This window comes from Hypanus sabinus, chromosome 14, assembly GCF_030144855.1.
Source record: "Hypanus sabinus isolate sHypSab1 chromosome 14, sHypSab1.hap1, whole genome shotgun sequence".
Classification (NCBI taxonomy): domain Eukaryota; kingdom Metazoa; phylum Chordata; class Chondrichthyes; order Myliobatiformes; family Dasyatidae; genus Hypanus; species Hypanus sabinus.
This window is the reverse complement of record NC_082719.1, coordinates 78,288,473-78,298,930: the sequence shown is the minus strand read 5'-3', so window position 1 is coordinate 78,298,930 and position 10,458 is coordinate 78,288,473.

Sequence of the window (10,458 nt, the reverse complement as noted above, 5' to 3'; positions counted from 1 at the left end):
TTATTGTATTGTAATTTGCCCTTTACTGTGCCTATTGTCTTGTTTATTAATTACTGTACTGTCTTGCACTGTTTTGTGCACTTTATGTACTTCCATGTAGCTCTGAAGTCTAATGTAGTTTTGTGTTGTTTCACACAGTCTAGTGTAGTTTTGTGTTGTTCCATGTAGCACCAGGGTCCTGGAGGGACATTGTTTCATTTTTACTGTGTACTGTACCAGCAGTTATGGTTGAAATGACAATAAAAGCGACTTGACTTGACTTACACTTAGTGGCCACTTTATTAGGTACAGGAGGCATCTAATAAAGTGGCCACTGAGTATATATTAAGTGGATGATCCAACAACAGTTGCTATAGGTTCTTCTGACATAGTTTTGAAGACATCAATAATAGAGGCAACATCTTAAGCTGTGGAAATATTCCCTTTCAATCAGAAGATTTTCATTTCAGGTTTAAGAATGTAGATCAGTGTTCCCAACATTTTTAATACCATGGACCCCTACCATTAACTGAGGGGTCTGTGGATTCCAGGTTGGAAACCCTTCACCGAGATGAAGATTGAAGAAAGGCACTGTAGGAATTATCCATTCCTGGAGGTACAATTGTTCAGAAGAAAAGCTACAGTGAAACCAAGTCTCCTTCTAGGAAAGAGCATATAGAACTATTTTGAAGAGTTGCAAAGTGGTAGATTATTGACATTTATTACACTTTTATGTTTTTAGGAGCTTTCTCTCCAATATGTAGATATTGTACAATATTTCCATATAGAAAAGCAGTCATAGTACAGAAGTATTTAACTGATTATAGTGTGCTTTGAGATCTCTTAATATCTTGAAATGTGTCTGAGAAAACATAAATCTTCCTATTTTGTTATATTGTGGTTAAGGTACAGTACTTGGTAAAACTGGAGGTAACTTAGAGACTTGGTATTCCTCAAACAAACCGAAAATGTAATATAGAGATGTACACTTACCTTCTGAAATAGATAGATAGATAGATACTTTATTCATCCCCAAAGGGAAATCCAACATTTTTCCAGTGTCCCATACACTTATTGTAGCAAAACTAATCACATACAGTATTTAAAATATGATATGCATCTAAAATCACCCTCCCAAAAAGCATTAATAAATAGCTTTTAAAAAGTTCTTAAATAGTTTAAATCCGTTTGTGGTTAAGAAATAATCGACTTACACAGACATCTACTCTGAATTATCTCCATGTAGCATTTCTCTTCACATGTTATTTATGGTCACAAAGTTCCAGACAATTCACAGAAGTGCAAAATATCATTGTTTACTCATTTCCATTTAAAAGCATTGTCCACATAAAACATGGAGGTCTGCTGCAGGCAGAAAAAGATCACCAGTAAAGAACTTCCAACAAGTAAGATATCATCAAACATTGCGTATTATGAACGCACCGTTTATAAATCACAACACATTTATTGAGTTCTCAATTACAAAAAGGATATGGTTAACAGTGAAGAGCATCCTGGCTGAGTAGGATATTAATTTTCCCAAGGTCATTAGATGTGTTGAGTCTCTTCAGACTGAAATTCAAAATGTTTTCTTGAATTTGTACTGAAAGGTGTTTTTGTGACTTTTTCTGTAGATATTACTTGGTTAGAAAAAAAGATTTCAAAAATGGTCGAAAGAAGGTGGCACAGGGGACAGAGGATAATGCGCTGACTCACAGCTATTGTTGATTCAATCCTGAACTCCAGTGTTGTCTGATTGGACTTTGAACATTCCTCCTGTGACCATGTGGGACGCCCCAAAATGTTTCTGCTTCTTCTTAAACGCCAACAAGTGTATTTGAAAAGTTCAATTAGTGTAGAATAATTTGCATTTCAGAGAGAAAGGATTACAGTGATCAGAGAAAAAAAATGGATTGATGGGATTTCTGAGAGCTGGCAGAAGGTCAGTGCCCTGAATGACCATCTTCTTATGTTATAAGGGAAGGTGAGAAGTACATTGAAGTGGCTTGAAACAACTGAATTACAGGAGCTATCGGCTAAAGAAAACATATAATTGTACTTCATTTTAAACCATTCATCAGCAGCAATGTCAAGACTATCACTAAGCACATGCCAGTGCATAAATTAAGATTTTTATTTTCTGCTGATTAGACATTTTGTACAATTGCCTACATTGCAAAAAGTTTAATATACTTTTTGGCATTTATGTACCAGCTAAGCTTTTGGCATTTATATACCAGTTAATAGCTTGAGAAGTGTTAAATTTTAATTGGCTGCTATTACTTTAAAACTAATAAAATTTTGTTACCAGCAAATGAAGGAATAGAAAATAATTAAATACAAAATACCCATTCACATACCTTTTTTTGGAATTTTAAGCTCAATAAAAGAGTGATACCATTCATAAAGTCTTCATTGTGTGCCACTAAAATCTGGCATACAATAGCAAAGTAATAATTTTGTATTTCTGATAAGGACTACATTTCTGAATTTTGATCTAGCTTGGTGGTTTTTCTTTATTAGTTATGATACGCTGCTCCCGAAAGCTACATCCACGTCACATCTTGGCATGTTCAGTGCATTTAGAGTCTTTAATCTTTACCCTTTGGATATGTAAATACAGATTATATTTAATCCCATATTCAACTACAACAACTAAAATCTGACAGGTTGAGACTATTAACCTTTTGCTAAAGACTTCCTCCGCTGTTTCTTTTTCTAGAGAAAAAAATTGCTGTTATTAAGAGTCCTGTAAAGTATTGAACTATTTTCTTAATTAACATGCTTGAGAGGAAGTTCTGGCGCATTCATAATATATAGTAATGCAAAGTCTTCACACTGGCACTGGTGGGTTCTCTCCTAAATAAGGAGTGCAAATGGATTAATGAATATAAAGGCCTGAGGTGAATCAAAACAAAGAGTCCAATTTAGCTCTTCACTTAGCTTTGTTTTAGTTGCAGGGCAGACGTGAATGTTTTTTTTAACCAAGTAATTAGATCATAGATGCATCTAAGATACTCCACTGGAAGCATGTGTCTGAATGAAATAAGAAGAAACAGATTGCAATCAAAGAGTCAGACTTATCTCTACTGGGTCAGAAGATCCTGGATTCAGACCACCATCCGAACTAGCTGCTCACCTTTACTAACCTGTTCCAGGTATGACCTGCCAGACAGTCTAGTCGTCAGTGCTTGAGTGGTGTCCATTGAGAAGCTGAAGACCATACACCAAGCGCAAACTTTAGGCAACAGAAACTGAGGCCCTGCTCTCAGAAGGCCATAGGAACTATCTGCTGGTAATTGACAGGTCCCTGCCATTGAGCATTTTGGAACAGATTTTATACGTCTCTATTAGTTACATTTAAAATATATTGAACCATAAATATCTATTTGTTCTAAAATCATAAGATGAAAAAATAAATACAATTAAAACTCCTTAAAGGAAAGAATTTAAAATAGTAAAATGATGCAATATATAAATAAGCCACAGCCACTTACTTTGCTTACCCCTTTTTAGAGGGCTAGTGACACCATTTAAATGAGTGGAGACCCATTTCGCATTCCAGTCAGCCTTGGAGTAAAGCTAAGGGATCCAGCCCTTGTCCTCAGCAGTTTAGTGATCTTTTTATTATTGGATCCACTGGAGTGGTCAGATATGATGACTTCCAGCTTCTCTTGGACATTTGGCCATTTATGCTTGGAAATCCAGAATGAGCAGAACAATGCAGTTCAGATAGCAAGCAGACCTCAGTGGAACTAATGGCCACAGGTAAGCCCAGGACAGATAGTCTTTTTTTATATAAGTGGTCTATTTTTTTACATTGTCAATATTGAAAACCAATTATAACGTGTTTCTGGTATCTAGAAATGGTTCTCAAAATTTTATTCGTCAGGCCCTACTGTGGAAAGATTTGTTTGATTATCTTTCCCTCCAGCGTCACCCACTTATCTGATATTCTCCATTCCAATTAAATATTAAATGCAATTATTGCAGTTGTGTCCCCTTGTAATTTTACTATGCCCCCACTCCCAGTCTGCAAATTGAAATGTTCAATTGATGCAGTTGGATGAATAGAGAATGCAGAGTTGCTCTGCTCAGTGACCTGAGAAGCAGATTTAGTATATAAAAAAGGTTAAGACTGTGACAGTGATTCAATGAGTAAAATTAAGAAATGGGAAAAGACTCCAGTGTGACTTGAGTAAGTTGTCTGAAAACAGCTTGCTTTGAAAGAATATATAAATAGCAGAGGTTACACAAGGTTTGAAGGCAGATTCTGCTGAGTATTTCAAAAAACATTATGTTTTTATTTCATATTTCCAACATCTGCAATACTTTGCTTTTTTATTGCACAGACTAGAATTGATAAAGAAGACTAACTGCATAGTTTAATCAATGTTTTTTTTTAGGATCATCTGACTTGCCTGGTGGAGATCAACTTATTTCATTGGCTCTAGTCTAAGAAGTAAAGCAGAAGATCCATCATTAAAGTTGGATTTTTCAAGGACGAGTTTGGGCCTTTCAGGAGTCAGGAGAAGGTTATTTATTAGTTTTTAGATTTGTGACTGATAGATTTTTGTTGATAGTTTTTAAAGTATATAGGGAGATGTCAGGTAGATATCAAAGTTCAAAATTCAAAGTTCAAAGTAAAATTTATTATCAGAGTACTTACCATAGAACCATAGAACATTACAGCACAGAAACAGGCCTTTTGGCCCTTCTTGACTGTGCCGAACCATTTTTCTGCCTAGTCCCACTGACCTGCACCTGGGCCATATCCCTCCAAACCCCTCTCATCCATATACCTGTCCAAGTTTTTCTTAAATGTCAAAAGTGAGCCCGCATTCACCACTTCATCTGGCAGCTCATTCCACACTCCCACCACTCTCTGCGTGAAGAAGCCCCCCCCCAATGTTCCCTTTAAACTTTTTCCCCTTCACCTTTAACCCATGACCTCTGTTTTTTTTTCTCCCCTAGCCTCGGTGGAAAAAGCCTGCTTGCATTCACTCTATCTATACCCATCATAATTTTATACACTTCTATCAAATCTCCTCTCATTCTCCTACACTCCAGGGAATAAAGTCCTAACCTATTCAACCTTTCTCTGTAAATCAGTTTCTCAAGTCCTGGCAACATCCTTGTAAACCTTCTCTGCACTCTTTCAACCTTATTAATATCCTTCCTGCAATTATGTGACCAAAACTGCTCACAATACTCCAAATTCGGTCTCACCAATGTCTTATACACCATTACATTCCAACTCTTATACTCAATACTTTGATTTATAAAGGCCAATGTACCAAAAGATCTCTTTACAACCCTATTTACTTGTGACACCACTTTTAGGGAATTATGTATCTGGACTCCTAGATCCCTCTGTTCTACTGCACTCCTCAGTGTCCTACCATTTACCTTGTATGTTACCTTGGTAGAACAACCCTGAGATTCTTTTTTCTTGTGGGCTTACTTAACAAATCTATAGAATAGTAACTCTAAACTGTAAACATCAGGAACTGTTATCTGTAAACAAACTGCAAATGCAGATATAAATAAGCAGTAATACATAACGAGCATGAAGTAACAATATAGCAGATTCCTTAAATGAGTGTAGCTATCCCCTTTTGTTCAAGAGCCTAATGGTTGAGGGGTAGTAACAATTCTTAAACCTTGGTGCGAGTCCTGAGGCACCTATATCTTCTCCCTGATGACAGCAGCGAGAAAAGAGCATGGTCTGGGTGGTGAGGATCTTTGATGATAGATGCTGCTTTTCTACGGCAATGTTTCACCTAGATGTGCTCAATGGTTGGGAGGGTTTTACCTATGTTGTACAGGGCCAGATCCACTACCTTTTGTTGGATTTTCCGCTCAAAGGCACTCGCGTTCCCATAACAGGCTGTTATTCAGCCAGTCATCACACTTTTCACCACACATCTACAGAGGTTTGTAAAGGCTTTCAATGACATACTGAACCCCCCACAAATGCCTGAGAAATTAGAGACGCTGTTGTGCTTACATCACAATTAGATTTATATGATGGGTCCAGGACAGGTCCTCTGAGATACTGACACCAAGAATTTAAAGTTACTGACCCTCCCCACCTCTAATCCTCCAATGATTACTAGTTCATGGACCTCTGGTTTCCCTCTCTTGAAGTCTACAGTCAGTTCCATGGTCTTATTGACATTGAGTTATTGTTATTACTCAATCAAATGTTCAATCTCCCTCCTATATGCTGATTCTCTACCCCTTTGATACAGCTCACAACTGTGGTGTCATCAGTAAACTTGTATATCGTCTTGGAACTGTACTTAGCCACACGGTCATGGATGTAAAGGGAGTAGAGCAGGGGGATTAGTATACACCTCTATGGTGTTCCTGTGCTGAAGGAGACTGTGGAAGAGATGCCTTTGCCAATCCCAACTGAGTGGGGTCTACAAGTGAGGAAATCCAGGATCCAATTGCACAAGGGGGTATTGAGGCCTGGGACTTGGAGTTTGCTGATTAGCTTTGAATGGATGATAGTGCTAAATGCCAAACTGTAATCGCTAAAGAGCATCCTGATGTAGGCACCTTTGCTGTCCAGATGTTGCAGGGTAGTGTGAAGAGCCAACGAGATAGCATCTGCTGTAGACCTGTTGTTTCCGTAGGCAAACTGGAGCAGATCCAAGTCACCATTCAGACAGAAGCTGATAAGGTTCAGCATCAGCCTCTCAAATCACTGTGGATGTAAGTGGCACTGAGCAATAGTCACTTAGACAGGTTACCATGCTCTTTCTGGGCAGGAGTGAAGACTGCTTGAAGCAGGTGGGTATCACACACTGCTGGAGTGAGAGGTTGAAGGTATCTGTGAACATACCAACCAGTTGGTCAGCACAGTTTTCAGTACTCGGCCAGGTACTTTGCTTGGACCAGATGCTTTTCTTGGATTCACTCTCTTGAAGGCAGCCTGCATGTCGTCTTCAGATAGTGAGACCAAAGAATCATTGGAAGACAAGGGAGTGTGTGAAGATATTTATTTTCATATTAGTTGCACCAATTGATGTTAACATTTATATTGTTACTTTTAATAATTTGATAAGTAGCTTCAAGAAATTATTGGGCAATATAGTTCAATAGAGAAATAGTTTTGTCTGAGAAACACAAATGTATTATTTACCATGTTTCTTTCTACCTATTTATCATTGAACAATTAGATTTTGCTAATACCATGTTCCATTAGTTATCAGATAAACAGTTTCATTCATAAGGCACAAAAGCCACACCTGTTTTCTCACTTCATTTATTCATAAGATTTTACCTCACGTTATAGCCAGTTTTCTAAGCTTATCATTTGGAGAAAGGTAGACCTAACCCAGTGTCTGTCTGTATCACTATATACTGTCACACAACTCCACAAATATCTTCCCTTTACAACTGTTGAATTTTACATGTGCTCATATGAGAAGAAGTAAGAATTGTGAACTAATCAATTGCTGTTTATACATTCTTAGAACTATATAGATCATTAGGTGTTTGTTTGTCCTGTTATTTCTATGCTGGCTCTCTAAAATAAATAATCATGCTGTCATTCTCATGTCTTCCTCAAGCTTATTAAAATTTCTACCATTTTTAACAATATTCCAACACATATCTTTCCCTCTCCTTTCTCTTCAGCATTCTAACTTTGTAACTCTAGGTCATTTCTTCCATCTCCACTTCCCTTCTCTCTATACAACAACACCAATCTTTTTACCACCTTCCTTCCCACCATTCAAAGACACAAGCAGTACTAGGTGAAGAAGGTATCCATTTGCACTTATATAGAACATGGAACATAGAATACTACAGCCAGGACAGATCCTTCGGCCCATGATGTTGTTCTGAAATAATTAAACCAGTCACTCCTAATTAATCACATCCCTCTTCCCCACACATTCATCAAATCCCTCCCTTCTCTGCATGTTTATGTGCCTAACTCAGGATCTCTCAAACACCTCTATGTTATTAGCCTGTTCCACCTTCCAGGCTCCCACCACTCTCTATGCAAAAAAATTGTCTCTCCCATCTCCTCCATACTTTCTACTTCTCACCTTAAATATGTGCCCTCTAGTATTAGATCCTGGCTGTCTATCAATGCCTCGCATAATTTTATAAACTCCTTCAGATCATCTTTTGGTCTCCAGTGGTCTAAAGGGAACAGCTCCAGCATGTCCAATTTCTCCTTAGAGCACATGCCCTTTAAACCAGGCGGCATCCTGTTAACCTCTTCTACATCCTCACCAAAGCCTTCACGTCCTTCCTACCATGAGGTGATATAAAATGAATGCAATACTCTAATTGTGGCCTAAATTAGTTTTATAATGTTGTTAACTTACTAGCTTTTGAAATCAATGCCTCAGCTAATGAGTGTGAGTCTGCCTTATGCTTTCTTTTACATCCTATCAACATGTACCACGTTTAGGTAGCCGTGTACCTGGACATCACTATTCCTCTGTTTATCAACACTGTTAAGGATTCTTACTTTAACTGTGCGCTGTCCCTTTATGTTGGATCTCTAGGATGCAGGCCCCCACCACTCTCTTTGTAAAAAGACTCTTCCTTGCACATCGCCTTTGTAGCTTACCCCTTTTACTTTAAATGCACGCTGTCTGGTACCAGACATTTCAATCCTGGGGAAAAGACACTGGCTGTCCACTCTGACCTCTGCATCATTCTCCTCGGTAAATACTGACACAAAGTACTCATTTAGGATCCCGTCCACATCCTTTGCCTCTAAGCACAAGTTTCCTGCTTTATCCTTGAGTAGTCCTACCCACTCTCCAGTTATCTGCTTGTTCTTGATGTACGTGTAGAATGCCTTGGGATTCTATTTAATCCTAATCACCAAGGCCTTTTCATGGCCACTTTTGGCTCTCCTAAGCCCCTTCTAGCTCCTTTATTAATTCCCTTCTGGGTCCTTTATGGTCCTCAAGTGTGCTGTTTGGTTCCTGCTTCCTAAATCTCACGTATACTTACTTCTTCTTGACCAGATTAACTACCTCCCCTGTGACACAAGGTTCCTGTACCTTAACATCCTTGTCCTTCCCTCTTACTGAAACAAGCTGGTTCTGAACCCTGTGCAGTTCGTCTTTAAACAAGCTCCACGCCAGACGTAATTTGCCTGAAAACAAATGTTCCCAATTCAGAGCCCCTCCCCTCCGAAGCCCTCGTAAATTGCCCCCCACCCTAAGTGAACACCATCCTACACTCTTAACCTTATTCATAGCTATTTTAAAGAAGGAGCTGTGATTACGATTTCTCAAGTATTCATCCACTGAAAGGTCAGTCACCAGATCAGACTCATTCCTCAGTGCAAGATCCACTATACCCTTCCCGCTAGTTTGACAATCCACATGCTGCTTCAAGAAATCCTGTTGGATACACCTAACAAATTCTACCCCACCGAGACCAAGGAACTCCCAGTCCATGTTGTAGAACTTGAGGACACACAACATGTTCCTTTTTCTTTTTTCTGATATAATTGATTTTAAAATCTGACAACTCTACAAAAAATATTCAAATTCCTTTTCCTTGAATTTTGCTCCTTTCCTTAATCTGCCTGTTCCTGGGGATATATGGAGGTCTACAGCATAACCCCTTCAGAGTAGTGGCACCTTTATTAGATATGACTTCTATCCAAATAAACTTAGTCAACAAGTATTCTATGTCTTCTCTTAATGCACCTGTGATATTGTCCCTGACTAGTAATGCACCGTCTCCTTAATATAATCCCACTAAAAAATGCGTTGACCTACATTTTTATTTTTATTTCAAATTTTCTGCATCTGCAGTTGTATTTTTATATGTTGAAAGTCTGCTTTTTATTTTTAATTGATAAAATTTATTTTGAAATCTGACAATTCTGTACAAGGAAATTCAAATTCCTTTGACTTTATTTTTGCTGATTAATGAAGTAATCTCTCTAACCCAGTGGAGAAAGTAGGTTTTCTCTATTTATCTTAAAACATCACTTGTACGATTCAATTCTATCGGTTCATTTTTTTTAAAGTTTACCCAAGTCCTCTATTCTCCCCACATAATTAAAGCCTCTCATTTTTACTCTTAGTTTAATGGACCTCTTCCGACAGCGCTCTGCGTTACACTGAAAGTAATTAATTTCTGTTCTTGGCTAATTTTTGTTTTACTTGATCCTTTTTTAAAATTACTTTTATGTTCCTCAAATACTGGACGTTTAAAAAATATAACATGGGTCAATGGATGACTTTAGCTCTTTGACTAAGGTGCTAATGAGTGGCGAGCTCATTCTTTCAATGCTGGGTCTTTGCTCAGGTGACACTGCTGAGGTTGCCAAGTTTTAACTGACCTTTTCTTATGAAATGCCACTTGGTTAGGCTTATGGTACGTGTTTTTCCATTGTGTGGCACAAGTTTGTATGGTGGGAGTTGTTGCCCTTTGACAAAGGTAAAAGTGCTTTAAAGGTCAGAACATGAGCTTAGTGAGCAC